Consider the following 15,028-nt stretch of genomic DNA (forward strand, 5'->3'; position numbering starts at 1 on the left):
TTTATTTTTATGTAACAAATATTAAGTGTTGTCTTTAATTAGTTTAGACAACACTTTTTGAGTGTTATTTGCAATATATGTTGCAATAGCTAAGAAATGTTGTAGTGGAAAGTAAGTTCTATTAAAATATTTGGAGGAAATTGAAATTTTGATGAAAAAGATTTAAGCAACGCTTACCACAAGAAGTTTATTATATATTTAAAAGCAACTCTTATAAAGAGTAACATAGAAATGTCATAAATGTTGTTTGTTTAATTTACAAAAGCAACGTTTTTTATATGTTCTTTAAATCGGTCAATGAGAACACTTATTAATAAAGAGTTGTAATGGCCTTATTTGTTTGCAATAAATTTTAAATGTTATTTTTTACTATTTTAAACAACATTTTTTAAGTATTATTTACAGCACATGTTGCAATAACTCAAAAATGTTGTAATGAAATAAGGTTGCTAATATTTTAAGTCCTAACAGTTATGGGAATGGATAATTTCAATTTTTTTAATAATTAAGGAAGTAAAGTGTAATATCTCACCATTAATTTTTATAAGTGGAATAAAGAAGAAATATGAGAGAGAGCATTGAAAGATTATAAATCTCTGGTGCACGAAATTGTGATCAATACTTTTACACAAAACAATCCCCGGTAATGAATCCCAAAAACTTGGTGCTCAATACCATGGCATAAACACAACTTCGCACAACTAACCAGCAAGTGCATTGGGTCGTCCAAGTAATAAACCTTACGCGAGTAAGGGTCGATCCCACGGAGATTGTTGGTATGAAGCAAGCTATGGTCACCTTGTAAATCTTAGTCAGGCAGACTCAAATGGGTATAGTGATAAACGAATAAAGCATGAAGATAAAGATAGAGATACTTATGTATATCATTGGTGAGAGCTTCAGACAAGCGAATGAAGATGCCTTCCCTTCTGTCTCTCTGCTTTCCTACTGTCTTCATCCAATCCTTCTTACTCCTTTCCATGGCAAGCTTATGCAAGGGTTTCACCGTTGTCAGTGGCTACCTCCCATCCTCTCATTGGAAATGTTCAACGCACCCTATCACGGCACGGCTATCCATCTGTCGGTTCTCAATCAGGCCGGAATAGAATCCAGTGATTCTTTTGCGTCTGTCACTAACGCCCCGCCCTCAGGAGTTTGAAGCACGTCACAGTCATTCAATCATTGAATCCTACTCAGAATACCACAGACAAGGTTAGACCTTCCGGATTCTCTTGAATGCCGCCATCAGTTCTCGCCTATACCACGAAGATTCCGGTTAAAGAATCCAAGAGATATTCACTAAGCCTCAGATGCTTGTAGAACAAGAGTGGTTGTCAGTCACTTTGTTCATGAGTGAGAATGATGATGAGTGTCACGGATCATCACCTTCATCAAGTTGAAGAACAAGTGATATCTTGGACAAAGAACAAGCGGAATTGAATAGAAGAACAATAGTAATTGCATTAATACTCGAGGTACAGCAGAGCTCCACACCTTAATCTATGGTGTGTAGAAACTCCACCGTTGAAAATACATAAGAACAAGGTCTAGGCATGGCCGTGAGGCCAGCCTCCCAAAGAGGGTTCAATCATAAAAACATGATCAAAAGATTCTAAGATTGAAAGATGTCAAGATGTCTAATACAATAGTAAAAGGTCCTACTTATAGAAAACTAGTAGCTTAAGGTGTACAAAGATGAGTAAATGACATAAAAATCCACTTCTGGGCCCACTTGGTGTGTGCTTGGGCTGAGCAATGAAGCATTTTCGTGTAGAGACTCTCCTTGGAGTTAAACGCCAGCTTTTATGCCAGTTTGGGCGTTTAACTCCCATTTTGATGCCAGTTCCGGCGTTTAACGCTGGAATTCCTGAGGGTGACTTTGAACGCCGGTTTGGGCCATCAAATCTTGGGCAAAATATGGACTATCATATATTGCTGGAAAGCCCAGGATGTCTACTTTCCAACGCCGTTGAGAACGCGCCAATTGGGCTTCTGTAGCTCCAGAAAATCCACTTCGAGTGCAGGGAGGTCAGAATCCAACAGCATCTGCAGTCCTTTTCAGTCTCTGGATCAGATTTTTGCTCAGATCCCTCAATTTCAGCCAGAAAATACCTGAAATCACAGAAAAACACACAAACTCATAGTAAAGTCCAGAAAAGTGAATTTTAACTAAAAATTAATAGAAATATACTAAAAACTAACTCAAAGATACTAAAAACATACTAAAAATAATGCCAAAAAGTGTACAAATTATCCGCTCATCACAACACCAAACTTAAATTGTTGCTTGTCCCCAAGCAACTGAAAATCAAATGAGATAAAAAGAAGAGAATATACTATAGACTCCAAATTATCAATGAAACATAGCTCCAAATTAGATGAGCGGGACTAGTAACTTTTTTGCCTCCAAACAGTTTTGGCATCTCACTTTATCCTTTGGAACTCAGAATGATTGGCTTCTTTAGGAACTCAGAATCCAGATAGTGTTATTGATTCTCCTAGTTAAGTATGATGATTCTTGAACACAGCTACTTTTTGAGTCTTGGCCATGGCCCAAAGCACTTTGTCTTCCAGTATTACCACCGGATACATACATGCCACAGACACATAATTGGGTGAACCTTTTCAGATTGTGACTCAGCTTTGCTAGAGTCCCCAATTAGAGGTGTCCAGGGTTCTTAAGCACACTCTTTTTGCCTTGGATCACAACTTTATTTCTTTCTTTTTTTCTTCATTTTTTTTTCGGTTTTTTTTTTCGCTTGCTTCTTCTCTTTTTTTTTTGTATTCACTGCTTTTTCTTGCTTCAAGAATCATTTTTATGATTTTTCAGATCCTCAGTAACATGTCTCCTTTTTCATCATTCTTTCAAGAGCCAACAATTTTAACATTCATGAACCACAAATTCAAAAGACATATGCACTGTTCAAGCATACATTCAGAAAACAAAAAGTATTGTCACCACATCAAACTAATTAAGCTAGTTTTAAAGATGAATTTGAAATCCTGTACTTCTTGTTCTTTTGTGATTAAAAACAATTTTCATTTAAGAAAGGTGATGGATTCATAGGACATTTATAACTTTAAGGCATAGACACTAAGACTCCAATGATCATAAGACACAAACATAGATAAACATAAGCACTAAAATTCGAAAAACAGAAGAATAAAGAACAAGGAAATCAAAGAACGGGTCCACCTTAGTGATGGCGGCTTGTTCTTCCTCTTGAAGGTCCTACGGAGTGCTTGAGCTCCTCAATGTCTTTTCCTTGTCTTTGTTACTCCTCCCTCATGATTCTTTGATCTTCTCTAATTTCATGGAGGAGAATGGAGTGTTCTTGGTGCTCCACCCTTAGTTGTCCCATGTTGGAACTCAATTCTCCTAGGGAGGTGTTAATTTGCTCCCAATAGCCTTGTGGAGGAAAGTGCATCCCTTGAGGTATCTCAGGGATCTCATGATGAGAAGGATCTCTTGTTTGCTCCATCCTTTTCTTGGTGATGGGCTTGTCCTCATCAATGGGGATATCTCCTTCTATGTCAACTCCAATTGAATAACAGAGGTGACAAATGAGATGAGGAAAGGCTAGCCTTGCCAAGGTGGAAGACTTGTCCGCCACTTTATAGAGTTCTTGGGCTATAACCTCATGAACTTCCACTTCTTCTCCAATCATGATGCTATGGATCATGATGGCCCGGTCTAGAGTAACTTCGGACCGGTTGCTAGTGGGAATGATTGAGCGTTGGATAAACTCCAACCATCCTCTAGCCACGGGTTTGAGGTCATGCCTTCTCAGTTGAACCGGCTTGCCTCTTGAATCTCTCTTCCATTGTGCGCCCTCTTCACATATGTCAGTGAGGACTTGGTCCAACCTTTGATCAAAGTTGACCCTTCTAGTGTAAGGATGCTCATCTCCTTGCATCATGGGCAAGTTGAATGCTAACCTTACATTTTCCGGACTGAAATCCAAGTATTTCCCCCGAACCATAGTAAGATAATTCTTAGGATCCGGGTTCACACTTTGATCATGGTTCTTAGTGGTCCATGCATTGGCATAGAACTCTTGAACCATCAAGATTCCGACTTGTTGAATGGGGTTGGTAAGCACTTCCCAACCTCTTCTTCGGATCTCATGGCGGATCTCCGGATATTCACCCTTTTTGAGTGAAAAGGGGACCTCGGGGATCACCTTCTTCAAGGCCACAACTTCATAGAAGTGGTCTTGATGCACCCTTGAGATGAATCTATCCATCTCCCATGACTCGGAGGTGGAAGCTTTTGCCTTCCCTTTCCTCTTTCTAGAGGTTTCTCCGGCCTTGGATGCCATAAATGGTTATGGAAAACGAAAAAGCAACGCTTTTGCCACACCAAACTTAAAATGTTTGCTCGTCCTCGAGCAAAAGAATAAAGAAGAGAGTAGAAGAAGAAGAAATGAGGAAGAAGGAGATGGCTTATGTATTCGGCCAAGGAGGGGGGAAGTGGTGTTTAGGGTGTGTGAAAATGAAGGATTGAAGAAGGGTATTTATAGGAGAGAGGGGAGATGGGGTTCGGCCATTATGGGTGGGTTTGGGAGGGGAAGTGGTTTGAATTTGAAGGGTGAGGTTGGTGAGGTTTTATGAAGGATGGATGTGAGTGGTGAAGAGAAAGATGGGATTTGATAGGTGCGGGGTTTTTGGGGAAGAGGTATGAGGTGATTGGTGAATGGGGGAAGAAGAGAGAGAGTGGTGGTGGGGTTGGTGGGGATCCTGTGGGGTCCACAGATCCTGAGGTGTCAAGGAAAAGTCATCCCTGCACCAGATGGCACTCAAAATCACGTTTTGAGGCATTTCTGGCGTTAAACGCCGGGCTGATGCCCATTCCTGGCGTTTAACGCCAGGTTCTTGCCCTTTTCTGGCGTTTAACGCCAGTCTGGTGCCCCTTTCTGGCGTTAAACGCCCAGAATGGTGCCAGACTGGGCGTTAAACGCCCAACTGCTAGCCTCACTGGCGTTTAAACGCCAGTGAATTCTTCCTCCAGGGTGTGCTGTTTTTCTTCCTGTTTTTCATTCTGTTTTTGCTTTTTCAATTGATTTTGTGACTTCTTATGATCATCAACCTACAAAATAAGATAAAATGACAAAGGAAAATATGTAAAATATAACATTGGGTTGCCTCCCAACAAGCGCTTCTTTAATGTCATTAGCTTGACAGAGGACTCTCATGGAGCCTCACATTTGCTCAGAGCAATGTTGGAACCTCCCAACACCAAACTTAGAGTTTGAATGTGGGGGTTCAACACCAAACTTAGAGTTTGGTTGTGGCCTCCCAACACCAAACTTAGAGTTTGACTGTGGGGGCTCTGTTTGACTCTGAATTGAGAGAAGCTCTTCATGCTTCCTCTCCATGATGACAGAGGGATATCCTTGAGCCTTAAACACATAGGATTTTTCATTCACTTGAATGATTAGTTCTCCTCCATCAACATCAATCACAGCCTTTGCTGTGGCTAGGAATGGTCTGCCAAGGATGATGGATTCATCCATGCACTTCCCAGTCTCTAGGACTATGAAATCAGTAGGGATGTAATGGTCTTCAATCTTAACCAAGACATTCTCTACAAGTCCATGAGCTTGTTTTCTTGAGTTGTCTGCCATCTCCAGTGAGATTCTTGCAGCTTGTACCTCAAAGATCCCTAGTTTCTCCATTACAGAGAGAGGCATGAGGTTCACACTTGACCCTAAGTCACACAGGGCCTTCTTGAAGGTCATGGTGCCTATGGTACAAGGTATGAAAAACTTCCCAGGATCTTGTCTCTTTTGAGGTAATTTCTGCCTAGACAAGTCATCAAGTTCTTTGGTGAGCAAAGGAGGTTCATCCTCCCAAGTCTCATTTCCAAACAACTTGTCATTTAGCTTCATGATTGCTCCAAGGTATTTAGCAACTTGCTCTTTAGTGACATACTCATCCTCTTCAGAGGAAGAATACTCATCAGAGCTCATGAAAGGCAGAAGTAAATTCAATGGAATCTCTATGGTCTCATTTTAAGCCTCAGATTCCCATGGTTCCTCATTAGGGAACTCAGTGGAGGTCAGTGCATGCCCATTGAGGTCTTCCTCAGTGGCGTTCACTTCCCCTCCTTCCTCTCCAAATTCGGCCATGGTTATGGCTTTGCACTCTCCTTTTGGATTTTCTTCTGTATTGCTTGGAAGAGTACTAGGAGGGAGTTCAGTAATTTTCTTGCTCAGCTGCCCCACTTGTGCTTCCAAATTCCTAATGGAAGACCTTGTCTCAGTCATAAAACTTTGAGTGGTTTTGAATAGATCAGAGACCATGGTTGCTAAGTCAGATGGGTTCTGTTTAGAAGTCTCTGTCTGTTGCTGAGAAGATGATGGAAAAGGCTTGCTATTGCTAAACCTGTTTCTTCCACCCTTGTTGTTGTTGAAACCTTGTTGAGGTCTCTCTTGATTCTTCCATGAGAAATTTGGGTGATTTCTCCATGAAGAATTATAGGTGTTACCATAGGATTCTCCTAGGTAATTCACCTCTTCCATTGAAGGGTTCTCAGGATCATAGGCTTCTTCCTCAGATGAAGCATCCTTAGTACTGCTTGGTGCATTTTGCATTCCAGACAGACTTTGAGAAATCAAATTGACTTGTTGAGTCAATATCTTGTTCTGAGCCAATATGGCATTCAGAGCATCAATCTCAAGAACTCCTTTCTTCTGACCAGTCCCATTGTTCACAGGATTCCTTTCAGAAGTGTACATGAATTGGTTATTTGCAACCATTTCAATGAGCTCTTGAGCCTCTGTAGGCGTCTTCTTCAAATGAAGAGATCCTCCAGCAGAGCTATCCAAAGACATCTTGGATAGTTCAGAGAGACCATCATAGAAAATACCTATGATGCTCCATTCAGAAAGCATGTCTGAGGGACATTTTCTGATTAATTGTTTGTATCTTTTCCAAGCTTCATAGAGGGATTCACCATCCTTCTGTCTGAAGGTTTGGACTTCCACTCTAAGCTTACTCAATTTTTGAGGTGGAAAGAACTTTGCCAAGAAGGCATTGACTAGCTTTTCCCAAGAGTCCAGGCTTTCTTTAGGTTGAGAGTCCAACCATATTCTAGCTCTGTCTCTTACAGCAAAAGGGAATAGCATCAGTCTGTAGACCTCAGGGTCAACCCCATTAGTCTTGACTGTGTCACAGATTTGCAAGAACTCAGCTAAAAACTGATGAGGATCTTCCAATGGAAGTCCATGGAACTTGCAATTCTGTTGCATTAGAGAAACCAATTGAGGCTTAAGCTCAAAGTTGTTTGCTCCAATGGCAGGGATAGAGATGCTTCTCCCATAGAAATCGGGAGTAGGTGCAGTAAAGTCACCCAGCACCTTCCTTGCATTGTTGGCATTGTTGTTGTTTTCGGCTGCCATGTCTTCTTCTTCTTTGAAGAATTCGGTCAGGTCCTCAACAGAGAGTTGTGCCTTAGCTTCTCTTAGCTTTCGCTTCAAGATCCTCTCAGGTTCAGGGTCAGCTTCAACAAGAATGCCTTTGTCTCTGCTCCTGCTCATATGAAAGAGAAGAGAACAAGAAAATGTGGAATCCTCTATGTCACAGTATAGAGATTCCTTGAGGTGTCAGAGGAAAAGAAAAATAGAAGAAAGAAGAAGGAGAAGAATTCGAACTTTAATTAGATGGAGTTCGAATTGTGCATTAAGAAGGAGTGGTACTCCATAAATAGAAGGATGTGAGAAGAGGGGAAGAGAGTTTTCGAAAATTAATCAAAGAGATTTTGAAAACATTTTGAAAAATTGATTGATAATTTTCGAAAACTCAAAGTGGAAAAGAAATCAAGTGATTTTTGAAAAAGATTTTGAAATTAGAAGTTAAAAGGATTTGATTGAAAATTATTTTTAAAAAAAATGTGGTTAAGAAGATATGATTGGTTTTAAAAAGATATGATTGAGAAGATATGATTTGAAAACAATTTTAAGAAGATTTGATTTTTAAAATTAATGACTTGCCTAACAAGAAAAGATATGATTCAAACATTAAACCTTTCTCAACAGAAAAGGCAATATACTTGAGATGTTCAATCAAATCATTAATTGTTAGCAAGTATCTTTGAAAAAGGAAAGAAATTGATTTTGAAAACATTTGATTGAAAAGATTTGATTTTGAAAAACTTTGAAAACTTGAAAAAAAATTGATTTGAAAAACAAAATCTTCCCCCTAGCACCATCCTGGCGTTAAACGCCCAGAATGGTATACATTCTGGCGTTTAACGCCCAAAATGCTACCTTTTTGGGCGTTAAACGCCCAACCAGATACCCTGGCTGGCGTTTAAACGCCAGTCTGTCTTCTTCACTGGGCATTTTTGAATGCCCAGCTTTTTCTGTGTGATTCCTCTGCAGTATGTTCTGAATCTTCAATTCTCTGTATTATTGACTTGAAAAGACACAAATTAAAAATATTTTTGGATTTTTAATAATGAGGACTAATCAAAATGCAACTAAAATCAAATAACAATGCATGCAAGACACCAAACTTAGCAGTTTGTATACTATTGACACTAACAAAATGAGAATGCATATGACAAACAACAGAAACACTCAAGTCAATAGAATTTAAAGATCAGAGCAAGGAAATCATCAAGAACAAATTGAAGATTAATGAAGACACATGCATAAATTCGAAAAATGCAAGAAGAACAGAAACATGCAATTGACACTAAACTTAAAATGAGACACTAGACTTAAACAAGAAATATTTTTGGATTATATGATTTTGTAATTTTTTTTTTTGGATTTTTCGAAAATTAAGTGAAAAGGAAAATAAAGGTATCAAAATTCTTAATGAGAATTCCAGGAATCATGCAATGTTAGTCTAAAGGAATTAGACATGGCCGGCCAAGCTTCAGCAGGACATTGCATTCAAGAGCTAAATTGATGAAAATCAATCAGCTTTGGTGATGATAAGAACATCACCTTGAAACACTAGAATTCATCCTTAAAGAACTCTGAAAATACCTAATCTAAGCAACAAGATGAACCGTCAGTTGTCCATACTCAAGAACAATCCCCGGCAACGGCGCCAAAAACTTGGTGCACGAAATTGTGATCAATACTTTTACACAAAACAATCCCCGGTAATGAATCCCAAAAACTTGGTGCTCAATACCATGGCATAAACACAACTTCGCACAACTAACCAGCAAGTGCACTGGGTCGTCCAAGTAATAAACCTTACGCGAGTAAGGGTCGATCCCACGGAGATTGTTGGTATGAAGCAAGCTATGGTCACCTTGTAAATCTTAGTCAGGCAGACTCAAATGGGTATAGTGATAAACGAATAAAGCATGAAGATAAAGATAGAGATACTTATGTATATCATTGGTGAGAGCTTCAGACAAGCGAATGAAGATGCCTTCCCTTTTGTCTCTCTGCTTTCCTACTGTCTTCATCCAATCCTTCTTACTCCTTTCCATGGCAAGCTTATGCAAGGGTTTCACCGTTGTCAGTGGCTACCTCCCATCCTCTCATTGGAAATGTTCAACGCACCATGTCACGGCACGGCTATCCATCTGTCGGTTCTCAATCAGGCCGGAATAGAATCCAGTGATTCTTTTGCGTCTGTCACTAACGCCCCGCCCTCAGGAGTTTGAAGCACGTCACATTCATTCAATCATTGAATCCTACTCAGAATACCACAGACAAGGTTAGACCTTCCGAATTCTCTTGAATGCCGCCATCAGTTCTCGCCTATACCACGAAGATTCCGGTTAAAGAATCCAAGAGATATTCACTAAGCCTCAGATGCTTGTAGAACAAGAGTGGTTGTCAGTCACTTTGTTCATGAGTGAGAATGATGATGAGTGTCACGGATCATCACCTTCATCAAGTTGAAGAACAAGTGATATCTTGGACAAAGAACAAGCGGAATTGAATAGAAGAACAATAGTAATTGCATTAATACTCGAGGTACAGCAGAGCTCCACACCTTAATCTATGGTGTGTAGAAACTCCACCGTTGAAAATACATAAGAACAAGGTCTAGGCATGGCCGTGAGGCCAGCCTCCCAAAGAGGGTTCAATCATAAAAACATGATCAAAAGATTCTAAGATTGAAAGATGTCAAGATGTCTAATACAATAGTAAAAGGTCCTACTTATAGAAAACTAGTAGCCTAAGGTGTACAAAGATGAGTAAATGACATAAAAATCCACTTCTGGGCCCACTTGGTGTGTGCTTGGGCTGAGCAATGAAGCATTTTCGTGTAGAGACTCTCCTTGGAGTTAAACGCCAGCTTTTATGCCAGTTTGGGCGTTTAACTCCCATTTTGATGCCAGTTCCGGCGTTTAACGCTGGAATTCCTGAGGGTGACTTTGAACGCCGGTTTGGGCCATCAAATCTTGGGAAAAATATGGACTATCATATATTGCTGGAAAGCCCAGGATGTCTACTTTCCAATGCCGTTGAGAGCGCGCCAATTGGGCTTCTGTAGCTCCAGAAAATCCACTTCGAGTGCAGGGAGGTCAGAATCCAACAGCATCTGCAGTCCTTTTCAGTCTCTGGATCAGATTTTTGCTCAGATCCCTCAATTTCAGCCAGAAAATACCTGAAATCACAGAAAAACACACAAACTCATAGTAAAGTCCAGAAAAGTGAATTTTAACTAAAAACTAATAGAAATATACTAAAAACTAACTCAAAGATACTAAAAACATACTAAAAACAATGCCAAAAAGTGTACAAATTATCCGCTCATCAATCACACTTTACTCCTTCAATTTGTTTTAACAATTAAGAGGATCCATTCCCTATGATTTTGGTCCCCAATGTAGAGGCCAAAAATTTATTTCGTCTCTCACCTTTTTTTCGCTCTAAAATAGTCCCCAAGGTTTCAGTTTGTTTTAAAATCGTCCTTCGGACTAAAATGCCCCTATCCCTTCTTTCCCAAAATCATGCCCAGCAGAAATAGAAGCATAAGCACTACCACCACCACATCCACCACCACCCACCACTTACCACCACCACCACCATCATCATCATCATCATCATCATCATCATAATCATAATAGAATCATAAGAACTCAGAACCTGAACCACCACCACCACCCCCCACACACTGCCACTCCATCATCATCTGCATCACACCAACCAAAACTCAAAAAATCAACATCATAATCGTTATCCTCATCAGAACCCAGAACTCAGATCCAAAACTCAAACTCAGACAAACAAAAACTCAACTAAGAAAATCATCATCATCATCAAGAACCCAGAATCAGCAACAACAATACTCCAAATTCAAATGTCAGCAACAACAATATTCCACAACAAATTTTACAAAAAATTTACAAAAAATCCAATTCACAGAATTCACAGAAGAAGAAGAAGAAGCGGTGGGTGGCGGTGGGGTTGGCGGTAAGAAGAAGAAGAAGAAGAAGAAGAAGAAGAAGCGGTGGGCGGCAGTGCGGCGGTGGTGCGGCGGCATGGCGTCCCCTTCTCTCCTCCCTCCACCCTCCCCCTCTTCTCTCCCCACCCACCCCGCTTCTCTGTATCCCCCTTTCTTTCTTTTTTTATTTATTTATTTTATATTTATTTTATTTTATAATTTTTTAATAAAGAGTAATTTAGTAATAAAAAAATATAATTGGTAAAAAGGACGATTTTAAAACAAACTGAAACCTTAGGGATCATTTTAGAGCGAAAAAAAAGCGAGAGACGAAATAAATTTTCAGTCCCTACATTGGAACCAAAATCATACTTACCCCCAACAATTACCTTTAAAAAACTCAAGTTGGTATTTTATCCAACATGAGTTTGTAGGTGACGTAAATAGTAGCCTTTAGGTTCTTGTTTTTTTTATTGAATTAGTAAGTGAAGCTTAACTAATTCTGATAGTTAGTTTAGTGTTATAAATGACTAGTTCTCTGTATTACCTGATTAACAAGTTAATGAGAAAATCTGCAGATACAATTTTCATTCTTTCATTTTAGTTTTCGTTCTCTCTCAATACTTTTACACATACATACATGTTGGTCTAGATGGTCAGAACCGTTTAGAATATAATATAAAATATGTCGCAACATAAGATCATTAAAAACTTAATCTCATAGGTATGATTTTTCACCACATAAATAGAATACAAACACAGTTCAACAATGAACATAAAAGATCAACTATATATTAAACATATTACAGTTTAGAAAAAGTTAAAAATAAACACTTTATTGTTTCTAAGTCTATTATGACGGCTCCGCATTTGCAACTCCCATTAACAATATTTCAAGCATCCAACATCATCACTTACAAGAAATTGAATGGTCTGTTAATGTGAATTTTTTATGAACTCTTCTGTAATTTTTTGTGACAAATTTAAATTATTTTATTTTTGAAAAAAAAAAACTCAAACAGAAGAATAAATGTTGAATTATTTTACAAATACGTATAATTTAATTATTGTTCGGTTGTCGGTTGCCGGACAGGTCAGGTGATTATTTGAAGGGGTGATAACGCCTCAATCGCGATCGTGCTGGGTTTGGATCTGCCGGGTAGCCGAGCTCTCGTTATGAAAGGAAAGAGGGGGTGCCACCTGCAAAGACACTCTGACGCTCTAGTCAGCTAGTGTGCAGGTGGGGAATATGATAGGTGGAAAAAGTGACGTACCTTGGGGGAAGGGCAGGTCCTTCCCCATTTATACCGTGTCAGAGGTGGGCCCTGCAAGGACAGGCCCACCTTCCTCGAAGCTTCCTCACAGCTGCAGTAGAGAGCTGTCAGGGACGCGTGTCCGGGTCGCGTAGTGAGCTGCATGTGCCCGACAGCTTAGGTCGGGTCATTAGTGGGTCGGGTTGACCCGCAAGTGGCTTGGGCCAGGCCGTAACAGTGCCCCCACGCGCCAGTGGTAGTCGTGGGAGCTATCAATGTCGTGTTACTTCATGTTTCGTTCATCCTCGTCAGGTCGGCCGCTCGTGGGAGGGACATGCCCCCTACGCGCGTGTCCCTTGGTTGCCCGAACAACCGTTTCGTCGTCTCGTTCCTCGCGCTGAGCATTGAATGCTCATAATGGGGTGAAAAACCCTCTTTGCAAAGACTATTATGCCCCCAGGTTTTTCGCGCTTCCTGGGAGGCAGTTTTAAACAGTCAGTTTCGTTTCTTCCTCTTTTATACTTTCTGCATAATCCTATTTTTTCTATCTTCCTGCTATCCTCTCCCCAAAGTTTCAGAGCGTCGTTGCAGTGCCCTCGTGCATCCTCCCTTCATCCTTCTTCGCTCTCACACCCAATTCAGGTAGTTCTTGAATCCTTCTCTTTTCTGCTTCGTTCTTGCATGCTTGTTGCTTGTATTTGCTTGCCATTTTTGCTGTCCTGCTTGGTTTTTGTTGTTATGTGGCCTTTCGATGCTGGTTAGACGTGTTAGGGGAGGGGTACCATTCCAGGGTAGGTTTTGTTTGAACCCTTTACGTTTTTAATCATGTTTAGCCTTAGGGAGTAGCGTGGGGGTAACTTCTGTATTCATTCCGAGAACCCGACCTCTTAGACTGACTGGATGGTCCCCCCATGTATGTATGGCTCGCACCTCCTCTCGGGCTTCCCCTTCTCCCGTGGGGTATGACCCCTACGCCTGGGTTGTTTCCGATGTAAAGGATTCTCCCAACCAAATGGGCGAGGAGGAGCTCACCGAGTTCCGTCAGAATGAGTACTTATGCGGAGGGACAGACGAGGAGGCTAATTACGACGTCTTCGTCCCAGCTCCTCATGAGCGCTTGTACGAGCTCAATTTCCACGCCCCCCGAGTTGCCGACTGGATTTGGTTCTACAAATCTATGTTTACTCAAGTGGGAGTCCGTATTCCGTTTTCCGCCTTCCAAATGGCGCTTCTAGGTCGGATTTCCGTGGCGCCGTCGCAGTTGCATCCGAACAGCTGGGCTTCAATCCGCTGTTTCGAGATGGTTTGTGAATATCTCGAGCTGCCGGTGTCTGAAGATGTTTTTCTTTTCTTTTTCAATCTTACAAACCCTTCGAAGGAAGGGAAACATAAGAAGGGGTTCATGTCCTTCCGGTCTGCCCAAGGTCGGAGGATTTTTGGTCTGTTTGAGGATTCCTACCATGGATTTAAGGATAAATATTTCATGGTCCGCCCGGTCAAAGGTCGTCATCCCTTTTGGTTGTCATTAGAGGACCTATTGGAGCTTCGGGGCAGGGTCCAACGCCTTTGTTAAAGTGTCCTATAAGGGCATGTCTGCGGTGGACAGGAGGATTGCCGATGTGTTGCTGGCGGTCTTTGGGAGGAATTATGTGAATCCTCACCTCCTCATGGGTGACCGGGAGGCCGGTCGGAACTATATTTGTGAGGAATCTTTGCTTGCTTTGTCTCTTAGCTTCTTGCTTTTCTTAATAACTCATTTTGACTAACCGACTTCTTTTTCTTTTTACAGTGGGAATGTCTGCCGAGATAACGGGTCTCCCTAACTTGTTCCAAACCTTCCTGTGTGCGAGTGATGACGAGGGAGGTAATGAGAAATCTGCTGCTCCCCCGGAGGACAAGGCCGCTTCCGAGCAAGGGGCTGTGGCCGACGAGACCGGCACCTCGGCTCAGGGTGCCTCGATTGAAGGTGACAAGGCGGTTCACGTTTCCCCCTTCCGCGAGGTGATCGGCATTGGGGGTTCGACGTCTAACCCTTATGCCGATGACGAGGTGGAGGAGGTCCCTAGCCTCAAAAGGAAGAGGAAGACGTCGTCCAGTCCTGAGGGGGTTCTTACTGTCATGGAGAGGAATTTTGATGCCGGGAACTTTATAGATTCTCAGCTGATTCCTGGTACCGAAGAGCATTTTCATGAGTCATCCCTTGCCGGGCAAGCGAGGTGGATGTATCGTACCCTCTTGCGTGGCGCAGTGATAGCTCGGAAAGCCGAGTTCGAACTATCCGGGATGGAATCCCTTCGTAGGAGGTTGGAATCTGCTGGGAAGGCTAATAATGAGCTTAAAAGTGAAGTTGAAACTCTCCGGGAGCAGCTGACCCAATCTAAAGAGAAGTTTGACGCTGCCGAGAAGAA

The 15,028-nt window shown here is 41.3% G+C and overlaps 1 non-coding gene across 1 annotated transcript; it reads left to right on the top strand.

Moving 5' to 3' along the window:
- Positions 1-6,890: 6,890 nt before the first annotated feature.
- Positions 6,891-6,998, top strand: LOC130977971 (small nucleolar RNA R71). The gene has a single exon (XR_009085637.1). It is a non-coding gene; the product is annotated as a small nucleolar RNA R71 (small nucleolar RNA).
- Positions 6,999-15,028: the final 8,030 nt, after the last annotated feature.

Source organism: Arachis stenosperma, chromosome 4 (assembly GCF_014773155.1).
Source record: "Arachis stenosperma cultivar V10309 chromosome 4, arast.V10309.gnm1.PFL2, whole genome shotgun sequence".
Lineage (NCBI taxonomy): Eukaryota > Viridiplantae > Streptophyta > Magnoliopsida > Fabales > Fabaceae > Arachis > Arachis stenosperma.